This window comes from Lissotriton helveticus, chromosome 6, assembly GCF_964261635.1.
Source record: "Lissotriton helveticus chromosome 6, aLisHel1.1, whole genome shotgun sequence".
Taxonomy (NCBI): domain Eukaryota; kingdom Metazoa; phylum Chordata; class Amphibia; order Caudata; family Salamandridae; genus Lissotriton; species Lissotriton helveticus.
The window spans coordinates 547,649,197-547,676,842 of record NC_136067.1 but is presented as its reverse complement, the minus strand read 5'-3'; positions in this window follow the sequence as shown (position 1 = coordinate 547,676,842).

The following is a 27,646-nucleotide window of genomic DNA, read 5'->3' as shown; positions in this document are numbered from 1 at the left end:
TATCAAACCTAAATTTTTTCAAATCTAAAATCCCAAAAAATCATAATTATACGAAAATAATCCTAAAAATTTGCAAAGAACCAGATGCATCTTTTATAAAATCAAAAGTGCACGAAATACACATTTTTTTTTCTCCTGTCTGAAATTATTTCAAAGTCAACGAAATCAACAATCTATTGAAACCAATGTTCTCTGGTTTACAAAATTAAAGAACATTTCGGAAATCATCCATACTCCACAATTTCCATATTCTTTCCAAAATCATTTGCAAACATTTCTAAATTCCATAAACATCCTAATTGTAAACCATAGACCACAAAATCCATTACTTTCACCACTGCATCCTGGAAACAATTCAAAAATCACGTTTTACATATGGCTATTCCTTTTGACCATATGTTTCGAGATAGCAATCCAAAGTCCCAAAAATCCATAATCCGTTAAAATCATTTTTCAACGTTTTTCTTTTTCCGGATGCGTTCAAAAAGTAAAACAACATGCACAATATCTTAAAGCATTGTCACTCTATCTTATAAAGAATAATATTTTCTAAACATATTATTTTTTATTATGACCTCCTATCATTATGAGAAACAACTTAGTACTTTTTCGGATCTGACCTTACAGCAATATCTTCTAGATTCAAAAAAGCAATACGATTTATTTTTCAAATATATTAAAATTCTATCAACATTCCCACCAAAGTAATCCAAAATTTCACAAAACTCGCCAAATGTGAAAAGCGATCTTCCGTTTTTCACAGTACATGTGTTTCCTGCACTTTCAGATTTATATTTCCAATGCATTTCACAATATTAATTTTACTAAAGAATTAAAAGTCTACTTTTATGATGTACCATTTTCTATTAATTATTCAAAACATAATTACATCTATTTTTTACATTTACTAATATTTACAGCGTCCTGACATAGGCATACTATATTTTAATGACAGGCGACATGCTGAAATAACATCGTAAACAATATATTTACATTTGCAACCTCTCCTTATGCTTTCTTTACAATATATATATTTTATTTTACATTATTTTCTTTTAAAATAAGTTAAAAAAGTTTCCTACCTTAGCGCAGATCAGCTTCCTGCTGCTTCCAGCTTCGACGCTCTTCAAAATGGCCGCTTGAATACACGTTTACGCGATGACGTCATCTAGAGCTACAAAGATGAAAAAAGGACTACTGTTATTTATTTATGTATATTTTAATTAAATTTATTTTATAATATTAATTTACAAGATTAACATTTTTTTTAAAAATAGATCAATGTTAAATAAATATATTGTTTATGTACATTATTTTTTCAATTAAAAATTATATACAAAAAATATCAAGTCAATGTTTTCTTTAATGTAATTATTATTAAAAAAAATAAAAAAAATATTAATATATATAAATAAATGAGAAATGCTACTTACATCTGTACTAATGCCATTTCCTTCCAAAACTTGTTCCAGGTACCTTTTTTTAGAGCTTGCAAAGTAGTTCCGCGGGTCTCTAAAGTTCAACTATGGAAATAAATAAAGGACAAAACTCTCAATTGAATACAATGGAAAAGCGTGGGAAAATTTCTTTCATTAATATTAAAACATATAATAGTAACAACACAACAATATAGAAATGGTTATTTTCTATTATACTTAATTCTCATACTTGTAATTTTCATATAATATTATTTCTACTATTTTTTATAAATATATTTCACTCATCAGAATTAAATTATTATTTTTTAATATATTATACATTTTACATATGTTATAATATTTATAAATATTTTTTAATAATTCGTTTTCTAAATCCATAATATTACTAAATATAATAAATTATAACATTTTAAATTTTTTTATTTACTTTAAATAAATAATTATTTTTTCTTTTAGTCATTACTCCTAATTTAATCTTTACTAAAGTATTATTTCTGATTTAAATTTCTATATTTAAACATAAATCTTTCATTTTAAAATTATACATTTTCTCATTACTCATAATTTAATTATTAATTGTTTTTTAATTTATATTATTTTTTTAATAAAAATCTAAACCTTTTTTTAAATTAAAATCAGTATTAATGTAAAATAAATATTACCAATTATAAATTAATTATAATTACAATTTTTATTTTTAAATTTAATACTTGAGTATTATTTTTTTTTAAATATTATTAATTTATATTTATAATTTAATTAGTAATTGTTTATTAATTGATAATATTTTTTTATTAAAAATTTCCTTTTCAATTTAAATTAAAATCAGTATTAATGTTAAATAAATATTACTAATTACAATTTTATTATAATTAAAATTTTCTTTTTTATATTAAATACTGGAGTATTAATTTTTCATAAAATATTAATAATTTATATTTTAATACTCTTTGTCAATGTAATATTTGAGTATTTATAAAATAAAATATTATTAATATAAATATTTTAAAATATTCTCATTACACATTATTATTAAATACAAGAGTATTAATTAAAATTATATACATTTAAACTTACCTTAAAACATACTTACGATGTAATAGCATGCGTTGTAATAATATCTGCGTTGTAATGGCATGCGTTGTAATGGTAGTGCGTTGTAAAAGTTGCGTTGTAAAGGATGTTCCCCTCCATTTTGTTAAAGCCTTTTTTGTCTTGTCTCTAGATCACCCGGTCCTGACTTTGAGAAGATTGTTGTTGTATCTTATATCTTCCTGCTGCTCAGCTTGATTGCATGTGATGTGGAATGTTGGATGAATGGAATGTTAGTGTGTTGTGAATGTCAGTTGGGTGAGGGCTGAGCAGCAGGACAGCTGCTCCTGATGGGGTTATCACTATATCTTATTATCTATCATCTTAATTTAATAAAGTAACTTGCTTAATAAACAAGGAAGATCCAGCTTCTTATTGATTACATCAATTGTATTCATATGCTAAGCTGCTCTGAACCGCTACTACATATCCTATTCTTGATAGCTGCCGCTTTTAAGGTAGAGTGTACGCCGTGTATATTCCCCCTGCTTACAACAACTCTGTTTATCTAATGTTTGGAGTATTGTTTCCCGCCCGCTGTAGCTCTTGATCCAGGAACCAGACCATTGATTAAGCCCCGACAGATACTGTATCCATTTCCCATGGTATAAATGCCCGCTTCACTGCTAGACTTGAGCGTGACGCCTGTGCTAGTCACAATGTTCGTCTTGAACCTGACGCCTACAGAACTATGAAATTTGGCCTCCTAGCTTGGGAATGAATTCCCCTGTATCCTAAACACCAGGGGTTGGTGAAGTTTAGAACGCAATGGTGAAATGTAATTGTTCATCTTTGTTTCATTCCTCCTAGGTCCGTTTTTATGAGATAACTTTGTTGACTTTTAAAACTACCTGCGGGCACTTCCTTGAAACTCTGGAGGCCCATTTAGGCCCCGTTCTCATCTAGATCGCCGACAGGTATATCCTGAATTCAGTGTGGTTGTGTTCATCCTTCTGACCCTCCTTAGTAGGGAGCACAAAAGTCTTATGACAGCTTTCTTTTCCTGTTTCCTCTTTTTCAAATATGCAGATGATATGAGTTTGTTTTAAAGAAACCCTGGAAACCTTGGCATCCCTGGCCCCCTATTGAATGTTTGAAACAGGACCCAGTGTTTAAGCCTATCCCACCTTCCACCAGTCGGTGGTGCTTATAAAGTTGTGTATTGGGTAAGTGAAATTTTATTTTCCTTGCCTTCTATCTTCTGTGAACTAAGCCGTACTTCGCCCTGACGAAGGTGCGGCCTGCCTGGGCCTTACACCGAAACGCGCGTTGGCGTAGTTCCTGCTGGTGGCAGGATTCCATCTGTTTTAGATGACTTTTTCCATCCTTTTCCTGCCCCGTTTTTCCCTTTTGTCAATGTAGTATTGTCCATCTTGATTGCACTTATAGGCATTGATGTACCATTGTGATTGTGGTTTGTGGATCTGTGAAAGAAAGTTTGAATGATAGATAGTGGAAAGGATATGGCTGTGAATTGAGTTCTGATGTGTGCGGTGTGTGTGGGACCTTAATTTTCATTGAAATTGTATATATTTTAATATATGTAATGTCTTTTCATTCCAAACAAATAATCTTGAAATTCAATTTTTTTGGGGATAAAATGGTTGATAAATAAAGAAATCCAAAAAGTTCTTATGTGTATCTGGCTCTGATGCTAATTGTTGTCACCCACTTTTGAATCCAAGGATCCTCTTGTAGGACCTTAGTATATAATATTGGCAGCGTTCTGTTTGTTCATTCTTTTCTGCCGATTTGGTCTCCTGAAACACCTGATAGCATCTGAAGAAGGCCAATCCCTGGCCGAAATGCATCATGCCTTACATCAATAAAGAGCTTTCAACAGTTTCCCCGTTGTGGCCTCTGCTTCTTCGTGGGTGGAGGAGTTGCTGTGGATATATATATATACATGTATGTATGTATGTATGTATGTATGTATGTATGTATGTATATCATATTTGTCTGTTGTCAGAAGAACAGAGCTGCAAGAAGGTGTTTTATATATAGTGGCTCCAAAATGTGGGTAATTGCTTTTGCATAAGTACATGAAATGAAGGCTAAATTACGCAAAATGCAAATCCATCATTTAGTGATATGTTTTAATGAAAAATGCCTACTCATGGTAAGTTTTGATACCAAAATGCATTTTGCTATAAAAATATAGTGCAATATACAAAAGCACTGTGAACAACAATTGCTCACATTCTGTTGTTCCTGTGTATTTGTGGTAAAAATGTTACTGAAAATGGGGAGTTCAGAGCAAAATTTAACTGTGAATGTTGCATAATTACACAAACTGCCAAAATGGTGTAATTTCAGGAATTTTTCATAACAAACATAAAGTGGAATTCCAAAAATTACTTGAATTATGCCATCATAATTTATATTTTACCCGGCTTAGCTAGATACCCAAGATTTACTTGTTTTCTGGTATACTTGAATATTAATACCTTGAAAACTCGATGAGGGATTTATGTACTGGGAAGTTAAAAGAAATAATGTAAAGTTACTAGAAAAAGCAAATTCAATGAACGGCTATACCAAAGGGCGATGGGAGCATGAAAGAATGTAGACATAATTTACATTAGAAATAAACGAGGGTAGGAAGTGAAAATGAATTTTATAAGCCCTGGAATCACAACCCTCATGATTATATATGGAGCAAAAAAGAATAAAGACTGATGGCCATTGATTTTCAAAATGCTTTAAAACATTGGACAGCACTTAAATAACATCACCACAATTCAACAGAAATAGAAACTGAAAACAGGGAAGCCTACATTCAGTTCACCATGTACAACATTACAGAATGCAGAAGAGAGGAGACAGGAAAGGAACAACGCCTTTAGTGAGACAGGAAAGGAACAACGCATTTAGTGCTCCACATGGCATCATCATGTGCAAGACTCCACTACACCAATTGGAACTACTGTACTCCACTTGAGGAAATCAGAGAGAATCAGATCCAATCTAAAGTGACTCCAAACTTTCCACCCTAGCAAGTTTTTCCCCAGATTTTCCATAGACTGTGGAGAGTTCAGGAGATATTTGGATGTCATTGATGTGTTCATACAGGGTTGGATGGATTACTCTATGTGTTACCCATGGTGTAATTAGTACTCCTAAGTGGATTAATATATGAATCTGAATGTTATAGTTCAATTTATCATATTGTTGAAACTTTTTCATAACCTCTTAATCCAAGAATCTACTGAGACAAGGTAGATTGTCCCATAAATAACCCAAATCAATGGGACTTACAATGAGTTTCTAAGAGTTGTGATGTTGACAGGTATTAAGTATAAAGGAGAGCTCCATTTTGGAAAGAAGCATTCATCACAAGTGTAATTTTAACTTTGAGGATACAAAGTTATGTCTAATGCATGAGCCTTTGTATGGTGCCAGAGAGAAGCTGACCAATTTGGTTATCCATTAAAGATTGTCATGGTTCCAGGCACCGTTCCTGGAATTCGATGTACTTTATAAAATGTATAACAAAGCATGGTTTCCCATGTCATTTAGATTCAAGGGAACTAACAGATTTCCAGTAGTGGAACTTCAACTGGCTCCGCAGTCAGAAATCTTTGAACAATGGCCCGCTCAGCACTGCGCTTCCAGAACTGTGACCCAGGAGACCCATCGTATGAAGAGCAAGCCTTCCCACACACATTTTCCTACATGGGACGACTCTTCTTTACACTCCTTGCACAGCAGGGTCATTTATTTTCCTTGCTTTGAAACATCTAGCTTGGAGGCATAACAAGACCGGGATCACTGCCATGAGGGGAACGGCTTCTACCTACTGCCTGCAGCCAAAATGTCGTGAGGGGGACGGCTCCACAGGTTGCCACTCGCTGTACTTCACCTCGCAGCTGCCCTGACGCAACCGTGACACGGCATTTGCGCCCGGAGTTGCAATTTAAGCTCCGCCCACCTCCCGCAGCATGGGACATGCGCAGGTGGGCCCGTCTGTGCCCGTCAGAGCCCGGAGGAGACTGGGCTGGGCCACTCCTCTTTCGCTGGTGTTCTGCAAAACTTTTGAAGTGAGAGCGCATTTATTGGCTTAACAGCTGTGACGTAATCATGGAAAAGTGAGGGGGGCAGCCACCACCGAGGCCTGTCGCTACAAGCATTGATAGCATGCTGGAAAGGGCTGTTAGTATTGTGTCCAACGAGATCTAATTGACGAGAGGCGTCTCTCCCTCATGGGGCACTCCCTCCTCCCAGTAGCTTGATGGGTACCAATTCAAATGTTTCTTTATCCAATGGCACTAGCATTAATTATGAGGCTTCCCTCGATGCTCCCAGCAATGGTGTTATAATTGACGCTCCCTCGCAAAACTCGATCCCTCTGGGACCCCCGGCGGCGCCTGAGGCTACTATTGGGGCGAAATGCAAAAGAAAGCCTGCTAAACTCATTAGCGTCAAGAGGTAGCAACCTAATCATCCTAGTGCATCTTGCACTGCCTTGAGTTCATGGATACGCGCTTCTCCAACCCCCAAGACTGTCGCTGCTTCTGTGCACCCTCCAACTATCGAACTTTGTCATTCTATTAGTACTCAGACTGAAACCGGCCTGTTTTCCGGTAAGAGTTGTAGTTACGGAGAAGTCACAATCAATCGCATAGTCGATACTGTCTTTGAGTGTGTAAAAAATCTACTTGATAGCCACTTTGCTTCTTTGAGGGAACGACTGGCCAAGGCTGAGTTACTAGGTACGAATTCAAGCACCTAGGATAATTCTACCGAGCTTCCTGAACCTAGGAGGACAGCCCTAAATGCGCCATTTAACAATGTGCACAATTCTAATCCTAACTCTCTCTCCTTTGTACCCAAACCTATTCCATCTTTGGATTCTTGTGGTGTTTGTAACAAAGTTAAGGAGTGTTTCATGTTTGAGTTTAGTGGCACAGAAAATAGCACCTTTAACAATGGTGGTGTAGAAAGTTTATTTGTTAAAAACGTGCCCCAGCTTATTTCCACTACCAGCACATCTATGGTAGCCCAGACCAGTGTTATCCCAGGAGGTAGTATATTATGTGAGGGTTGTCCTGACAATACACGCATGTTAAGCCCTAACAGGAGTAGGAAGGTGTTACATTTACCCCCAGCAGCCTGCCGCCCCCTCCGTCTTTCTACACAATAGGTTCTTGCCACTGTCTGGTTTGGATAGTCAAGATTGACTGTCTCCACCACTAGTACCATTAGTATCTCCTGAGTCAGCTCCCTTAACAACTTTGTCCCCACCTTGTGAACTTGGTACTCCAATTGTGCTCGATGCTGATCCCAGCTTGAAAATATTAAGCTGAAATGTTGCGGGTATGCCTTTCAAAATGAACTTACCTGATTGGTTGGAGCTAGTCCAAAAACAGGATATTTTAATGTTTCAGGAGACATAGGCCATACAGGAGTTATTCCTGGAGGTGTTTGAATGTTTTAATACTGTCGTCCCTATCCCAAATTCTGGTCGACTGACAGGAGGTCTTTCAATTTGGATTAACATCACAGCAGGTGGTAGTGCAAGGGTCCTTGACACGAAAAATTATAAATTCCAGGCCATAATTTATAAACCGGGGGTTTCAGTTTCAGATAGTGTCACTATCTCTATAGGAATTTGTCTAGGGGGTGTCTTCAATGTTAAGCTACTCAGCGGAATTTATTCTGCTATTTACCCTACCAGTAGGTTCTAATATTTAATAGGGGGGCCCAACTATTACATTATATAAGCACTAATAATCTTTTGGACGTGAGGCAGCTTGCTACAGTATCTAAAAGAGCTAACAATATAGAACCTACGTACAGAGGCAGGGGTTTGGCCTCCACCGTCAATTGTATTTATATCTCCTCCTTGTTAGAAAAATGTGTGCTACAAGATGAGGTTGTTCGTATTGTCCATGTGGATCATAACCCCATTAACCTAACTTTGAGTCTTGCCCCCAGGCTGATCTATGGCAAAGAGTGTGGTGCAAGGGATATGTCCCTCTCCACTGACAACCTTGGACTGGTCTGGTGTGGTATAGATAATAAAGTCTTATTTGGTAAGATGGTAAGAACATATCCGGAATTAATTAACACCTGTCTGTCTTTTAAGTAACTTAATTCTGCGGCAGTCGCTGCTTTTACGCAGCTATGTGTGGGCATTAAAACCTTGTTATCTAGGCCCATCAAGGAAACATATCTTGGCCCTAGTTGGTTCAATACTGAGTGTTCCGCAGCCAACAGAGCTCTTCGAAGGGCATTTGTTAAAAAACCTAATAATATAACCCTTATTAAAACACTCAGACAATGCTATAAAGTAGCTATTTCGATCAGAATGGAGGAAATAGTTAGGATGTATTGGAACAATCTCGCCCGCGCGGTTACAATAAAAATGGGAAGGATTTCTGGTTGGCCGTTAAAGATATGGGGTCTTTAGGACCCGCTCTGACTCCAATCAGCTGTAATATTACCAGCGAGACATGGGAAGGGCATTTTTCTAAGATTTATTCAGCACCAGTCTCAGCTATAGCCCCTTATGAGTATGCAGTTACCACTAGGGTTTCGATTAATTTGTCAGAAGTAGAGGAGGCTATCAAACAGAGTCTGGGCTGCAAAGCCCCAGGCCCTGACAGTTTGCCCATCGACCTTCTTAAAAACCAATCAGATTTTTGGGTGCCCTTACTACTGAATGTTTTTAATCATTTAACAGTTTCCACCATACCTAACACATGGTCCACCAGTATTATTGTGCCAATTTATAAAAAGGGTGATCATTCCAATCCAAGCTGTTATAGGCCGATCTCCCTGATCGACAATACGCTGAAAAACTTGGGGAGGGTCCTGTACAATAAGATTAGGTTGTGGGACGAGGAAGACCAGATTCTACATCCTTGTCAGTTGGAGTTTAGAAGTGAATTATCACCATTTAGCAGTGTCTCAACCTCAATCTGATCATTGGTAAATACACGTTAGCTAAAAAATCATCTATATACTTTCATGGATTTTACCTCGGCCTTCGAATTTGTCAACAGGTCATGGCTTTGGACTATCCTTTTAAATTATGGCTTGGACGAGTCCCTTGTACACTTTTTAGCTTATTTACATAAAGACCTGCATGCCCAGGTGCATATTATTAGGGGTGGTGAGGTATCAAAAGATTCTAAGGTCTGTAGAGGGGTCAGGCAGGGTTCTGTCCTGGCTCCTCTTCTTTTTATCCTTTACATTAACGATCTGTATGAGACATTGGTAACACTCACCCATGATGTCCCTAGCATTAATGGCAACAAACTCCCCTCCCTACTGTATGCTGATGATGCGGTGCTAATGGGCCGCACCCCAAAGGTTCTACTCATTTTGGTGTGGAGCTTTGTTGATTTTATGGCTAATTTGGACCTATGCACCAATTTTAAAAAATCCTTTTTAATGGCGTGTGGGTTGAAGAAGTATTTTAACACTTCAATTGTTTTTTTTTTTAAAGTTTGAGTTTATTGAAATATATGAAGTACAAAGGAAGAAATCATGGAATCGGGGGACCATGAAGAAACAGGAAAATGAAAAGAACAATCAAAGGAGAGGCAATCAAATATCATCAAAAAGAGGGGGAGGGGGGGAGGGAGAAAAAGGGGAATCATAACATTGGATAAAAAAGCAAAGCAATAAAACAAGCATTATCTCAAAAATATGAAAAGTAAGCAGAAAAAAGAAAACATAAATCGCATAAATCAATATTCGGACACTGTAAGGGACTATATAATTCAGGGTGGTTTGCGGACCTCGAGAGAATGAGCATCAAAGGTAATGGAAGAGGGGGAGGTGGAGGAGAGGTAGTCAGACAATGGAAGCCAGAGAAGGTCTCTTTTTATGGCCAGCGAGATAGGGGAGACAAAGTTAGTATCTAGTCTATGATGAAAACAGATTGCATTCCACCACGACTTAAAGGAAATGGAGGAGGCCTGCTTCCAGTTAGAAGTGATGTGGTGGAAGGCAACAGCCAGAAAGAGATCCATGAGATGGTAGTGAGAGGGTCCTTGGGGAAGTGCGGGAGATAGGGAGCCCAGAAAAACGTGAGTAGGTGAGAAGGGAGTGGAGAAATGGAAAATCTTTTGAAGATGTAACCAAACCAGATTCCAAAAATGGAGAGTGGAGGGACATTCGAAAAGCATATGAAAAAGAGTTGCTACAGGGCATGGGCAAGACCAGCAAGTGGAAGGGGTATCCACTGAGAAAGAGGACAGCGTTGTGGGAGTAAAGAGAGAGAGATTATAGAGAAAGAAAAGAGTTTGGGTCGTGTTGGCAGCTCTAGAGGTCCTATATATCTTAGTCCAGATTTTGTCCCAAAGGGCAAGAGGCCAAACTGAGGAAAAGTCCTGCTCCCAGGCCAATTCGACCTTCGTCTTGGTTCTGTCTATGGGAACTTGAAGTGAGCGGTATAAAAAGGAAGCCGAGGGGGAAGAGTCCAGAACTGAGGCTATGGGACGGTGAGAAAGGGGGATGGATTGAGAATCTGGCAGAGATGCAAGGTATGAGACGAGGATGGGATAAAGAGCATCATATTGAGATCGTGAGCTAGCAGGCAAGGAAAATTGAGACTTGAGAGCTGAGAAAGGTAGAGGGACATTGTGAGAAAGTAGTTGAGAGATCCAGCGGATACCGCGGGAATGCCAGGACTTCCAGAAGAAAGTACAGTTGTGTAGCAAGAGTGATTTGTTATGCCAGATAGGTTGATCATGCGTCGAGGAAGAGAATGGATAAGAGGAGGAGAGAAATGGAAACAGAAGCTTGCGAGAGTGAGAGAGAACGGGAAACCGAAAACGAGTCAAAGAGGAAGTAAAAGAGAGATAGTCACGAAACTCAAAGGGAGAAAGAAAGGAAGCCTCAAGTGAAAGCCAGAGGGGAGGATAAAAAGGTAGGTCTGTAGAGAGCCACCCAGCCGACTGTTTGAGAGAAAAAGCCCGATGGTAGGTTCTGAAGTCAGGGAAGCGGAACCCTGATTGAGATTTATCTTTACGCAAAGAGGATAGAGCAATACGGGACTTCTTACCCTTCCAGAGGAATTTCAACAGGAGAGAGTCAACTTTTTTAAAGTAGTAATCGGGTATATGAATTGGTATCATTGAGAGAGTGTAGAGGAGAAGGGGAGAGAGCATCATTTTGATGGAGTTCAGGCGACCCCACCAGGATAAGAAAAGTGGATGCCAGCGAGTGATAGCGGAATCCAGCTTTTTGGAGATATAATCGAAGTTAAATTTCAAAGTGTCAGGTAAAAGGGGGGCAAACCACACACCCAAGTACTTAATTTTGGATGGCTGCCAAGAGAAACCAGAGACATCAAAGAGATGCTTCTGACAGGACGAGTTTAAGGGGAGAATTTCACATTTGTCGACATTGAGACGATAACGTGAAACGGCTGAGAAGGAGGAAACCTGTTGTAGAAAGGCGGGAAGAGAAGAGAGTGGGTTTGAACAGTACAGAAGAATGTCGTCAGTGTATACCGAAAGTTTAATCTGTTGAGGACCGAAGGGGAAGCCAGAGATTGAACTATCTTGTCGGATTTTGGTAAGGAAGGGTTCTAAGGTGAGAACAAATAATAAAGGAGAGAGAGGACATCCCTGACGAACCCCCCTACTGAGCGTGAAATAATCAGAAACTGCGCCATTGACAAAAATCGACGCTTGAGGGCAAGAGTACAGCAGTGAGATAAGAGAGATAAACTTAGGTGGTATACCGGACCAAGAAAGAGCGCGAAACATGAAGTCCCACCCAATCCCGTCAAAAGCCTTCTCCGCATCAAGGGAGATAGCGGCAAACGGAAGGTCTAACGATGAAGCTTTGCTGATGATGTTAAAAAATACTCTTGAATTGTCTGAAGCGAGACGACCCTTCACAAAACCGGATTGTTCAGGGCCGATCAGGGCTGGCAAGATAGGGTCCAGTCGTAGAGCTAGAATTTTGGCCAGGATTTTATAGTCCGTGTTAACTAATGATATAGGCCTAAATTTTTTGCACAGAGAATGATCCTTACCGTCTTTAGGAATAAGGCAGATGAGAGCTTGTTGAAAGGATCCGCTAGAGGAACCAGAGGCCAGAAAGGTGTGATAGAGAGAAAGCAGTTTCGGGAGAAGAAGGGAAGCAAAATGGGAATAAAATTCAATGGTGAAACCATCGGGGCCTGGAGCTTTACCACTTCGAAGTTTAGAAACTGCATTGAAGACCTCAGAAAGGGTAATATCAGCAGTCAAAGGTTCATGAAGAATGTCTTTATCCTTAAAGAGAGTACCGCCAGAGGAGGATTTAATTTGTTCGATTTTAATGCGTTCCTTCCGGACTTTAAGGTAGTTAGCGAGTAGTTTCCCCATCTTGTTTTGGCCGCCATAGTAACGGGCATTGCATTTTAAGAGTGAATTAGAACCAGCTTCAGTGGTAAATTTATTAAAAGAAACCTTGGCCGCAGTAAGTTCTTTAAGAGAAGATTCCGAGTTCGTGGAGTGAAAGGCAAGTTCCAACTTTTTGATATTAGCGAGTATGGAAGAGGATTTAGCCTCATTGGCACGATTCTTACGGGAGACAAAATTAATGATAAAACCTCTAGGGGCTGCCTTATAAGAGTCCCAAACTGAAACATCAGAGGTAGGAGGAATGGCGTTGAGTGAGAAAAATTCAGTGGTAAAAATAGAGAATTCTTTGCTAAAGAGAGGGTCGAGAAGAAGGGAATTATTGAACCTCCACCTGCCAGAGTGAGGCGAGAATGGAAGGAGGTCAATGTCTACGAGTACCGGGGCGTGATCAGAGATTAGGATAGACCCTATGTCGGAGTGTATAGCATGTTGAGTGAGGGATTTACTGAGGAAGAGATAGTCTATTCGTGATTGTGAGTTGTGAGCGGGAGAGTAGAAGCTATATTCTCAAAGGTCGGGGTTACACAATCTCCAAATGTCCACCAAAGCATTATTACAAACAGTATTAGTGAATTGAGCATGCATCTTGGAAGGGGAGAACCTGACTTTAGAATGACGATCGAGGAAGGGGTCGAACACCAAATTACAGTCCTCCCAAAAATAATATATTCTTCAGTAAGGGAAGAAAGCTTAGTAGAAATCGAGGGCCAAAACAGCTTATCAGTACCAGAGGGGCATAAACATTGAATAAAACAATCGGTATCTTATCAATAAGCAAGTGAACTAAAACCCAACGACCTTGGTCATCACATTCTTGTGAAACAATAGAAACATTCAACTTTTTGTGTAGTAAAATTAAAGTCCCACCCTTCTTAGAGTCAGTAGGGGAGAAGAGAACATGACCCACCCAACAACGTTTCACCTTTAAGGCCTCTGCCTCAGTGAGATGAGATTCTTGAATAAAGGCTATATCAGTGTTTAGTCTAGCTAGATGAGTCAGTACTCGTTGTCACTTGATAGGGTTATTTAAACCCTTGACATTCCAAGTAACGACACGGAATGAAATGACAACAGGAAAAATATACAACAATGCTTAAAACTGCTTACTAAATCCAGGAAAAGAGAGAAATGAGAAAATGGAGATAAGAGAGTTGCAAGAGATAACAGGGAGATCAGATAAATAGAAAAGAAGATATGAGACAGAAAGGAGGGAGAGAGAAAAGAGAGAGAAAGAAAGAGAAAGGAGAGAGGGAGAACAAAGACAGATAAGATCAAGAAGACAGTACACATCCAAAACGGACGACTGAGTATCATGTATCATACTTACGAAAAATGAAAAACACAAGCGGGGGGGGGGGGTAGCACCGAAGGGGGAACGACGACACCATCCAGAGCTGGAACCGAAACTCGGGAAACAGGGAATCCAGGGAATACTGTACAAAACAGAAACGAGTACATCAGGAGAGGGTGAGGGACAATAGGACCTGCAGAGACAAAGGAGAAGACGCGATGAGTACATAATAGGAATAAAAACTCGATAAAAACATGAGGAAAAGTTAACACAAGAACAATATGTGCAGACAACCATGAAAGAAGACTAAAAAAGCATCGTCACAAGTGGCAACAAGAGAGAAACAATTGCAAACAGAACAGGAGGAATTACAAAAAGCCATTCAAGGGGGTCTGGAAACGTCCATAACATCAGAGCCTTGTTGACGTAGGAACTCCCGAAGAATGGCAGGATCTTCGTATGTGGTGGTTCTGTCCTTATAGGTGACCTTAAAAAGACAAGGGTGAAGGAGACCATATCGTGCACCAAGAAGTCTGAGTTGAGGGCGGAGGTCCAGGAATTGCTTTCTTCTGTCTGCGGTGGCCTTGGAAACATCCTGCGACAGGTAAAGACGATGGCCCTCCCACACGATTTGTTTCTTAGCCTTGGAAGCTGAGAGCACCTGCAGAAGGTCAGTAAATTGGAGGAACAACATGATGACACCTCGAGGTTTGGAAGAAACTCTAGGGCCCAGACGGTGAGCTCTCTGTATGTTGATGGAGGCCAGGGCAGGAACATCAAGGATTTTTGAGAGAAAAGTTGGGAAGAAGACCGTTGGATTGGACCCTTCTGACAGTTCCGGAAGTCCGTAAAGGCGAAGGTTATTCCTGCGGTTCCTATTTTCCAAATCCTCTGTTTGTTTCTTGAGCAGAAGAACCTCAGCCTCCAAAGAAGGAAATCGTGAACAGGTAGAATGGAGAGCCTCTGAAGATTGTTCCAGTAGTGAGACCCGAGAGTCCAGAGTCGACCATTTGTCTTGCATAGCCTGCATGTTGCTCGTGGTGGCCTCTATAAATGGTTTAAGGGCCCGAATTTCCTCCAGAATAGTGTCTAAAGATGAAGGGGAGACACTATTGTCAGGTGAAGGGGATCTTTTTTGAGGCTCTTGATAGTAGGCAACGTTGAGGAGATCTTCCCTCCATTTTGAGCTTTAGGGATTGCACCAGATGTGGCGTCCGGCTTTGACATGTTGGATATATCAGTGTCCTGAAGAGGCGAGTTGGAGTCAGAGCCAGGAGGAAGTTTGGTAGTCGCGGCAAGCTTTAAATTGCGGAGTTTCCCCATAAAGAGTCACTATACAGCAAGTGGTGCGACCAAGGCCGGACAGAAATATACAGTAGAGAAGCAAGCACGACCAACCAATGCAGAGAGAGCAAATGAAAAGAAGTCGCTAGAAGGATATCTCACACCATTGCAAAGCAAGAGGCGGAAGCTGTATAACTCATATAAAGGTGCACGGCAGCATGAGCTTCAAAGAAGCATCTTTCTCGTAGATATAGCAGATATGCGATGCAGATCCATGAGAAGCAGGTGATGAACCTCCATAGGCGGCTGAGGGGAAACATCCATTACAACGAAACTTTTACAACGCACTACCATTACGACGCAACTTTTACAACGCAAACCATTACAACGCATAGCGCTGGGGGGCGCTCTAGGATAGGGAATGTATTTAATATACTATCCAACACCTTCCCTACTATCCACGGGGACTGGAGTTGGAATAGTAAATTAAATAAATCACTATCCAGCGCCTAAAAGCATTATGCGTTGTAATGGTATGCGATGTAAAAACCGCGTTGTAAAGGCATGCGATGTAAAAGTATGCGTTGTAACGTCATACATCCGCGGCTGAGCGCGAGTGTGATGAGAAGAAAGGCAGTCTCTGGCGTTGGCAGGCAGAGAAGACAAATGGCGCATAGCATATAAAACATAAAACGAGCATTCAGAGACGTGCCAGTAAAAAAGATACGGGAAACTCCTTTAGGTGACACAGGCATAGCAGAACCGGTGAAAACAATGTTAGAAGTCAGCCAGAAGGTAACCGCATGTAGAAAGTCATTGGTAGTTGCACAAAATGGCGGTCATGAGTGTAGGCACAGGCGCTTCAGAAAAACAGGCATGAAAGGGTTAAAACGTGAAGGCACATAGTGGCAGACTCACCGCTCAATGGGAAGAGCAAGTTCTGAGGCACGGGCGAGGTGTCCAGCAAGAAACGAGCATCAAAGTTCCTCGGGTGAGAAGGTGCGCAGCGCGCACAAAATGGCGGCCGTTACCGCGAAAGTCCGAGTAAGGCAGACGAACTTCGTGGAGAAGCCGCCTGAGTGCAGAAAAAGATACACACCATGTGCCCCTCACATTCCGATGGCTGCTGGTGCGAGCTGAGGGGATTCCGGCTTAAAAAAAACTGCGAAAATCATCCAGAAACCGAGGCTGGGCTCCGGAGCTCCGGGACTACGCCGCCATTCTCCTCGGCGCTTAAGCCACGCCACACTTCAATTCTTTTTGACTCAGACTGTTTACAAAGCACTTGCACTTTCTCCTATTTAGGGTTGGTATTTGCTTCTAACGGACTGTGGGCTGACCATGTGGCGTACGGTAGGAGAAAGATTTCCAACTCCACTAATATAATACCTGGCTTGCCCCAGTCTAGGAATTTTGAGGTCGTATCAGCCATCGTTAAGATCTTTAAACTTCAATGCATTACAACTGCCACCCAGAAGCTTGGGGCTTTACTAACTGTGGTAGCATCCAGGGAGAAGAGAACAAATTTTGCCGTAAAATCTTGGGAGCTCCTATCTCCTCTTCACAGTACGCATGCCACAGTGAACTTAATTTGCCATATATTGAAGATTACATCACGGCTCGTCCCGCTCTATTTTGGCTCACAGTCTGGAAAAATCCTGCGGCCCAACTTACCAGGGAGATTATATCAGACTGCTTAAAATGTGATAGGAGTATGGAAATACCTTGGCTAGGCGCTGTTTGTAAAAGCTTAACTAGAGTGAACTATGAGTATTTATTTTTAAATCCCATTGATTTTGGCAGTAAGAAAACCCTCCAGAAGGCTTTATACTCATTATATAGAAAAGCTAGACATGACAATGAGATCCAGAAAACATCTGTTGCTAGATACATGCTTATTGAGAACTCTTCCCACGCTCTATCTAGCTATCTCCCAAAACCCATTGGTTGCTGGGAAAGGGGTTTGCTTTTTCGGCTGAGGATCGATACAATTAAATTTTCACTTTGTTTTCCTGTGGTGTACAACTCCATCCTTGATCTTTTGCCATGCCCCTGTAATACCCAATTTAAGCAATTTATGCTGCATTTTTAAAAAGAATGTGTAGTTAATACTTAAAATATACCAAAAGGTTTTTGATACCATGTATCAGGGTCATAACTACGATTGATTATAAGGTAGTATATGGGAAGGCCTTGGAAGATGAAGAGTTAACCTTTCGGGTCGGATCCTTTTGGAAAGTTGCAGTGCGCACTCGTAACTCAATGTGCACTTCTTGAAGTCTGTTTACTTTTACTTTGGCTTTTTAATTGTATTTTAACTTTGATAAAAAACATTTTGATGAACTTTGCCTTGCACCTGTATCTTTTAGTATGTATTGAATTATTGGAGGATCTATCTAAATTGGAAACTTTTTTAAAGCTGTTTTTCTATTTATTTTTGTTCCCTCTGTTACCGGATTGTTCTTATGTAACATGTCTTTATTTGACTGTACTTTTATGGATATATTCTTGTATCCGAATAAAGATTTTTGAATTGCATTTAAATTGAAACATTCCCTGCGTAGAGCACTTGTTTTTGATTACAACCTGGAGGTACAAGCAATATCTTTAAGTCCTGGCCTGCCCGTACTTAGCATCTGACCGCTAGCACAGGGAAGCCTATGGTAGCCATGCGCTTTACAAGTCCCCTATCAATGAAATAAAATGAATACAAATAAATATAATGCTGACTGACTTGTCAAGACATGGTGGATGACTTTGCATTATCATTCTGTTACAGCTATAACGGCGGGACCACTTCAGCACAACAAATCATTCAAAGTGTTGATGAACTTAACATTTGGCAAGTGATTAGCCATTGGGTGGGTACAGGTTGGTCTTTGCCTTCCTAGCTAGATGTTGCTCAAATATCTTATTTTAAACTATCCCATTTGCACTTAAGGACTAGGATAGACATCCTCAATTTCTCCGGGTATTCGAATGTATTCCATAAGGACTGCAGAACAGTGATGAAGGAACTTGAGGGCGGCTTGGCGATTAAATACACATTTGATGTACTTTTTGTACCTCTTGCTTTGTCTATTGCAGCAGGGTGTCTTTTTCATCCATTAATCTGCACTCTAGGTAATCCAGGATGCATCTGCTCTATTTTGGCTCAGCAAGATCTCCATTGTTCCACTTGTTTATGAATTTAAGGCCTTCGTATATGTTCCTTAGGAAAGGAGCAGGTTCGTACAAAGCATCGCACCGGTTTATCAATCCAAGCGCTAGCCACAACTCTCTTGCTTCAGGTCAATTTAAATCAAACCAGGCGCAGGCTTCTTTCCCTGTCCGCACTCTGAAACCATCAAATTCGTATCTGCAGGCACGATTTTTTTTATCACCCTACTGCTGCTGGACTCGGATCATTTTTCGTTTGTTTGGGTCAGTTGCCCCTAGTGAGCACAGTCACAACAGTTTCTCCTGCACAGCACCCAGAAGAAAAAAGACAGTGTGACGATCAGAATAAGCGACACTCGTCACACTGTCATTGCTCAAGAGGACGTTTCAATAATGCACCCAATGTATTTTTGATTGCTGACACGTATTGTACGAGCTCATGTTAATATGTTCATTAAAGCAATATTGCATGTTCCATCAGAGAGTAGCTGCCCCATATTATATCATTGCATTATAACAAAATGATTACTTAGGAATAAATATGTTTTACGACATTGCTTTCTCATTACAATTTACAATTTTCTGAAATAACAAGAGGTTGAAATCAATTTGCACAACCTTCTGTCATTTCTGCATGATTTCTCAGGAGACCGCGGTTAGCCTGGGAGAGCCACTCTGCGTTTGGCATTGATATTCTCTGCTAGTTCTCGAACAGACATGGTAAAAGCGATTTTTTTTGTGACAAGTGACACAATGCATCTATAATACAGACGTCTTTATTATTATAGACGTTGGTGAAGACAATCGACACCTTTTGAATCGCGATTGTTTTCTACTCACGAGCCCATTTTGTGATTTTTGAGAAACACTTGTAGTAAGAATTAAACCATATATTTTAGAATGACCATTCTTTTTAAGGCGTCTTGAGCGTTCGGCTGACCGCAGCGAGACACGGTAAAACATTTCATACAGCAAAGGAAGTAAGGAAATGAGAGGAAAGAAGCAATTTTCCCTTTCCAAAAGTCTGCAAGGAATGCCCTATTTTCTAACTTGAGTGCGCATCTTTCAGAATAAAACCATCTTGTTCAGAAACGTCCCTGATATTGGCTTAAACGAGGCCAACTCGGGAGGTTTGAAAGAGAAAAGAAACTGGTAAGTGGTGTTTTGAAAGTAAACATTGGCACGAAAAGGACCAAATCCATCACAAGTCCACTGCACTGATCACAGACCAAAGTTTGTTACTTGATCAAAGATGAGCGGGGCCCTGATTATGAGAGACTCGTACAAATCCCTGCTATTTTCTGCCCTCACTCCAAGTTACAGTTCTGTTTAGTGAATGGATATAATGGCATCCTCTGTATCTTTGCCCTGGAATCCCACCTGAAGACTTCGCATGCTTAAAGCAGATGGGGTCCCCTGCAAGAATTCCAATGAGCTGTGGTGTTTCCACTGAACTCATACGGCCACATGCATCAAACGATTTTGGAGTCGCAAACGGTGCGAATCGGAAAATTCAGCCGTTTGCGATTCCAAAATCACTTTTTGGTATGCATGAAACATTTTTTCTAAAAACGCAATTTTTTGCATTTCCTAAAAATGCGATTGCATTTAAGGAATCACATTTGTGTGATTCCTTAAATGCAATGCATGAATGTTTTCAAAATTGTGAATTCTGAAATAGGAGGTGCAAATTAACACGAGGTTGACCCTCGTGTTAATTTGCGAAATCTTTAAAAAATGCTCAAATAAGCATTTTTGAAAGTGTCATGTTACACACACACATGTCCCTTGGACATGTGTGTGTGAAACTTGCACATAAAAAAACATTTCAAGGGAGCAGGGGGGGTCCTTTGGACCCCCCTCAGCACCCTTGAAATGCATCAACAAATTGCGATTCGTAAAAAAACTAATTGCAAAAAGGCATTGATTCCTATGGACCTCTAGGCCCATAGGAATCAATGTAATGCCATTCCTTAATTGCGATTTGCAATTAAGGAATCGCAAATACCGAAAAATAAGAAATCCCAAAAAATTTTAGGATTTGTTGATGCATAGGATTTTGCAATTCCTAAATTGCGATTCCTTAATTTTCGCAATTTAGGAATCGCAAAATCATACAATGATGCATGTGACCGATAATTTTAAACGACTCAATATCCGGTTTTACTGGACCAATCCGAATTAATGGGCCATTCGTAATGAACGACAGAACAAGAAAAATACACTTGACGATTTAAGGAACTCCAAGGTTCCTGGCATTACAACTGTGCAATTAAAACTATACACATGGCCGTAAAATTACTGAAATTCAATTTTTTGAGGGATAGGAAAGGCAAAATAGTAAAGATGAGTGACGAAGAAGCAGTAAAAACCAGAGGAACATAGGGCTGATTCAAACAGGCATTTATGAGTATGTGAAGTAGGACTTCGCATACTTTTAAACGCCTTTGGGCCACTTGTATCAATACTGGAAATAGCGATTACCTAATTGTGATTTTCTGCGAATCACAAAAAGGTAATTGCTATTCCTAATGTATGAAATTCATTTCAACCTATCTCATCAATATTAATAAAATAGGTTGCAAATTGCAACCCATTGGGAATCGCTAAAATCATGGGGATGGTGGCTTGCTGGGGTCAGCAGACCACCATGTCCGTGATTGTTTTTAAATAAAGCAATCATTTTTTGAACGCAGCCTGTTTTCCTTAAAGAAAAACAGGTTGCGTCTAAAAGAGAAAAAACTTCTTGATACCTGTCAGTCAAAATCAGTCAGTCAAAATGTATTTATTGCACAGTTACTTAAAACCATTTGCAATATAGTAAGGTACAAACAAGAAAGGAAGTGTTTCAATAACAATTATGACCATTTTCTTTCCATAGGAGAACATATAAAAAAATATGGACATAGTATAAAAGTTAAGAAATTAGTTATGTTTAAAAAAGACATTATCACAGAAGTGTCCCTTCCTTTGTGCACAGCGAGTCTATTTTAATGTAATTAACTTGATCATTATCTTTGTCAAGTCTGGAGCGAACATCCTCCATATTTCTCCCGATTCTGGCCAGGTCAGTTGGTAATGTGCATGAGAATAGAGCTGTAACTGCTTCTTTTGCTGTTCGAACACTTTTATGTAGCCATTTTGGCTTTAGTAGCTTCTGACGCAGCAACACATCAGCTGTGTCAATGATTCTGTTTTGAAATTGCAGATTCTGCAGCTGATTTTATGTTCCAAGGTTTTCCAGCCCAGATTTTGTTTTTATTGGGAGAGATACAAGCTTGGCCCATTGAATGCTTTTTAGGGCCTTTCTCCCCAGTGCTTGATCAAGATAAGGCTGGGATTTATGGTCCATGTATGTTGCTATCAGCCCAGATTGGCCTCTTCCTTTTCAAAATGTGCTAAATCGATCTCTCTTGACAGTTGATAACATTGTTTGTTAATTGCCTTTTTAATAGTAGTGTAGGTTATGCCTGCCTGGCTCCAATTTTGTATTACCAAATCCAAAACTTCTACTGCTTCTTGCAGATAAGCCTGCCGTGGGTTGGGTGAGCCATCATGAATGGGTTTCAACATGCTCTTAAAGCTCCCGTCCAGCGCTTTGAGTACTAAATAGTGGTATTTTGCATGCACACTTAGGCATTCTTTACTCTGGTGCACCAAGCTGAATTCCAGGCGTATCCCGCTGTTGCAGGTTTATTTCGGTAGTTTGAATATGTGTTTATACGCCAGACACTATGCCTTTTCCATCATTGTACTCATTTTGCCTTGGAAAGCCTGCTGGGCATAACCCGCGACTACCCTTATTTTTGGATTGTAACACCTTTCTAATTGGGATGGTGGTAGGGCTCTGCATTTTCTCTTGTAGCTTGTACAAAGCATATATTGTGGACTCCTTCTTAGATTTCATTGTATGTAAATGCGTAGTTGCTTTGCCTGAGTCGTTCAACCAACACCCAAGGTAATTGTAAAACTTTGAGATGGTTATTGTCTCTTTACCCACATGCCATTTAAGGAGTGTTTTTTATACAGCTCCCGAAAATCAATACTTTGGTCTTTTCTGGATTTATCATTAATTCATTATTCATAGAGCATTGAGGCCCCTTTGTAAACCTGTTTTAGTGTGATCCATCACCACTAGGTCATCGCCGTATTGTAGAATTTGAATTTTGTTGACACAATTTTTTGGAACTGCTAGGTTAGCATTTTGGATCGTCTTGCCCAGGTCCGCTGTATATAAGTTAAAAAGTGTTGGGGCAAGTACGCATCCCTGTTTTAGTCCCTGATTTGTAAAACACTCTTTTGTTGTAATGTTGTTTACCAATTTGACTTTGATCCAGGTATTGCTATATATTGAGATAATGGCGTTAAGGAGGCTGTGTGGAATTTGCCAGTTGCGCAATATGGACCATTGGAGATTTAGTCCATATGGAGATTTAGTGAGCTAGTCACCCTGTATTGGCGCAAAACCGGGGTCTGACCAGTTAGTAGGGAGAAAATACTTATGATATTGTGTTTCTGATTTTAAATGACCGATTTAAAAATTTTTAATAGTTTGTGTGATATACTTGTTTTTGGCATCAACTATTGCCTAGGCACTTGAGCACTTTATCTTACCTGGCCACGCCGCTCTTAAGCCCTCACACAGCCGATTAGGTGCTGCTGCGAACAGGGACGGTCGCCGTCTTGGGGGGACGCCAGGGCAGCGCTCTAGTTGCTGGCTGCCTCCCACCCTCCTCTAAATCCTATATAATGAACACTTCTCCCCGACGGCGCAGCGGGTGGGCGCCACGGGCACATCGGCGGCGCGCCAAAGGCGCGCCTAAGGCAAGCCCGTCTGCGCCCATCCGCGCCGGGCCTGCGCACAGCGCCAAAAACCCTGCTGAATTTCCTAAACTTCACTACTCCAGACTGGAGCTGTTAAATCTAGAACGGAACATCTGTAAACACCCAGAAAAGTTCCACCCTGAAAACATCTCCGTGGCCCCTAGCTGCGCGGTCTGTGGCCTTCAAATCCAAAAAAACCTTTTCTTTATTCCACGCCTGCTGCAGGCCTCGACCCCGCCCAAAAACGGTCGCCCCACACAAAATCACAAGCTCTGGACAAACAGTAATACCTATCAGCACATGGTACCTTCTCCCACCATCAGAAATGGCATCCTTAAATGTATCCTGCTAAATACCAGATCTTTGCCCAAACATAAACATGAGATCGAGGCATTGATCATTGATCATGCCGCGGATCTAATGTTCCTTACAGAAACCTGGGCAACTGACGCCTCTGGCCCTGATTGGAATGCAGCAGTGCCACATGGCTACTCTGTAGAATACCTAAATAGAGCAGGTCAAACAGGAGGAGGAATTGAGATAATCCACAAATCCCACTTAAAGGTATTCTGTCTTTCCCAGCCCGATCTGGAGGCTGAAGCTCTGAGTTTTAAAGTAAAATATAATAACCTTATGGTATTCTCTGGCCTGCTCTTATACAGACCTCCAGGCCAAAAAGGACCTTTTATCAAAGCTATTCACACTTATCTAGAATCCACCTTGGACTCACCTACCTTCACAATTTTGGGGGATTTTAACTTTCATCTCGAAGCTAATAATGATCCTGACTCTACTGCATTAATCGATAACTTTCTTAGTTTCGACATGAATCAACTAATTCTGACTCCCACACATACAGCAGGGCATACCCTTGATGGAATTTTTACAAATAACAACCCCCTAAAAATCATCTTGTCTCAACCAGTCCCCTGGTCTGACCATAAGTTTGTTCTCTTCAACCTAAAACTTAACAACTTGATCAACCACAGAAGATGCCTTACACTGCCCGAAAAAACTCGTCCTTGGAACAAGCTTGACTCTAATTTACTAGCGAGCTCACTTGCTAAGGACCCACCAATGTTCGACTCCTGCAACATTGATACTGGGGCAACGAAGTTTGACAACTGGATTAGTCATGCTGTTGATGAACTAGCCCCAGTGGTATCTAGAGTGCCTAGAAGACGGTCCGCTACTGCTCTATGGTACACTGCAGAGGTGAAAATAATAAAACTTAAATGTCAGAAATTCGAGCACATTTGGCGCACAGACTACAGTCAACATAATAAACGAGAATATACTAAGGTCCTATACGAATATAAAACACAGGCTACATCAGCCTTTTTCACAAAAAGGATCCAAGAAGCCCCTAACATGCTAGGGAACTATTTAACCCCTTGCATGCTCATGACGGAACGGTTCCGTCATCAGCGTCGGTGCTCCGGTGCTGATGACGGAACATTTCCGTCATGAGTCAATTTGATTTATGACCCTTCAGCACTGCAGCGAAATTCGCGCAGCACTGAAGGGGTTAAAATAGTCACTGATCTGGCAAAGACCCCCATGACACAGTTTTTAACCCTGATCAAAATTTTGTCACGAATATTGCCTCCTTTTTTCAACACAAGGTCCAGGCAGTCTATGATGATCTGAATACTCAGGCAACAGGCATAACCATTAGTCATAATGTCTCTGATATCTCTATGACATCGACAACTGTGGATAAGGATGAACCTGCCCCTCCGACTTCCCTCTCCTATTCCAATTTCCCTTTACTGGACGAGCCACAGGTCACTGACCTACTTGTGCAGATGAAATCAGGGTCCCCCAATCCTTAAGAAGGAAACTCTGGATCCGACCGAACCAAAACACTATCGACCAATTTCACGCCTGCCTCTACTTGCCAAGATTCTGGAGAAAGCCATGAATCAAGAAATAATGAAATTCATAGCACAAAACAACCTATTAGATTCTTCCCAGCATGGCTTTCGGCCCTGCCACTCGACGGAGTCGGCGCTAATTATGGCAACAGAGGACATACGCAGGACTATGGATGAAGGTGGTAGAACAACCCTGATATTATTAGATCTAACAGTGGCGTTCGACACCATTAATCACCTGGTCTTGTTAAATAGACTGAAAACATTAGGCATTACAGATGTTGCGCTGGCCCTTCTAACATCTTTTCTGACTGACAGAATACAACAAGTGCAACTGGATGGTTTTAAATCCGACGAGTTTACTCTCCCAGGAGGTGCACCTCAGGGCTCTGCCTTATCACCTACACTGTTTAATTTATACGTAACACCATTGGCTGCCCTAATCAAATCTCATGGCATGGGTTAGTGTCGTACGCTGACAACACTCAAATTATTGTGTCCATCTCCGAATCTATAGAAGCAACTGCAGGGCGTTTTAGAAACTGCCTCCTGGACGTTAAAAACTGGATGAGCCGGAATTTTCTAAAATTAAATACAGAAAAGACCGAAGTGAAAAAATTCGGCCAGAAACCATCTGTCTGGAGTCAACTGTGGTGGCCTCCGGAGGCTGGTTCCTGCCCTATCCCAGCTGAGAAGGTCAGAAATTTCGGATTCCTGCTAGATAAAACTCTCTCTTGCACAGCATAAATTAATCAGGTGACCTCTGCCTGCTTTCATACTATTAAGGTGCTTAGAAAAATCTTACCCTACATACCGCCCACTCTAAAGAAGACAGTGATGGGAGCCCTCGTGATGTCCCGTGTGGACTACTGTAATTCTCTTTATTTGGGTATGGGAGAAAAACAACTGGCCAAATTACAGGCAATTCAGAACGCGGCAGCAAGGGTTCTACTGAATCTGCCTAAGCGCCACCCTACATCCAAAGCCATACGTGAACTACACTGGCTCCCAGTTAGACGGAGAGTCCAGTTTAAGGCCCTATGTCTGGTACATAAATCCCTGTATGGGAAAGGACCAGATGACCTTGCTAAACTCTTACCCCGTTATGTGCCACAACGCACTCTAAGATCTGCCAACCAGGACCTAGTCTACATGTCCAGGATACGGAGAGCGCGATGGGGAGGGAAATCCTTTTCCCATCAAGCCTCTAAGCTTTGGAATACGTTGCCCCTCATGCTTCGTTCACAAAAATCTAAAATGAGCTTCAGGAAATCACTGAAGACCTGGCTTTTCTCCCTCCCTTAACTGTCTCTACCCTGTTTTCTGTAATATAGCGCCAAGACGCCGCGGCATTCGAGCGCTTTAAAAATACTTCAGTCAGTCAGTCATTTTCCAAAGCAATGGTTTCTGTTCTTTGTGCAATTCATTGCACTTGTCCCGTGTGTTTTTCGAACCTGCGATCTTGTGCGCTCTTTTTTGCCCTTTTTAAGTTACGAGTTATGTCAATCAGTTTTTTGTTATTATCCATGGATTCTGTAATGGTCTTCTCCTTAGGAATGGGCTCAGCTTTCTTCAGGCATGTTTTCAGGTCATTTGTCCACTCTAACCAATTTTCCCTATTAGGTCCAACACCCGGGTTGTTCCCTGTGTGTTCATGTTTTTCTTTTAAATGCTTTAGAGCCGTCAGCTGGTGGGTGTTCCATTTTATTCTTCTCACCAGGTCATGTTCTTCGATGCCTATTGATTGGGCGACCGTTATAATTCTTTCTTGTTATTTGATAGTAGTGTTAAGTTCTACCTAAAGTATTGCATGATCACTTGTATCATCCATTTTAATTTCAAAATTTTCAATTTTGAAAGCAAGCTGGTTGCATAAAAAAATATAGTGAATTGTGGAACAGTACTTAGAAGTGGTTCTCCCTTGGTTATTTGAGTCTGGGCTTTTTTGTAAATACTCAGCTTAGTTAAGATCATAATGTAGTAAACAATTATTGAAAATTCTTTCGGCGCAAGTTAGTTAATTCCTTTCGCACTGTTTTGTTCCTAAGTGATGCAAATTGAAGTCGCCCACAAGCATTTTCGCCGGTGACCGGTATGTACATAGCATTTCCTGTATTTTTGTAATCATGGATTTTGTGACCTTTAATTTCGATTGGCCTGGTGTGTTTAAATATACATTAATTTTAAGCAACAAGACGGTGTTTTCCTTGTCGCTTTTTCCTTCCATTAGCAGCGCTTGTAGCATGTTTGAATTGGTATTCATATTCCTAACAGTTAGTTGTTTTGCGTGTTTGACATAGATCTAGATCC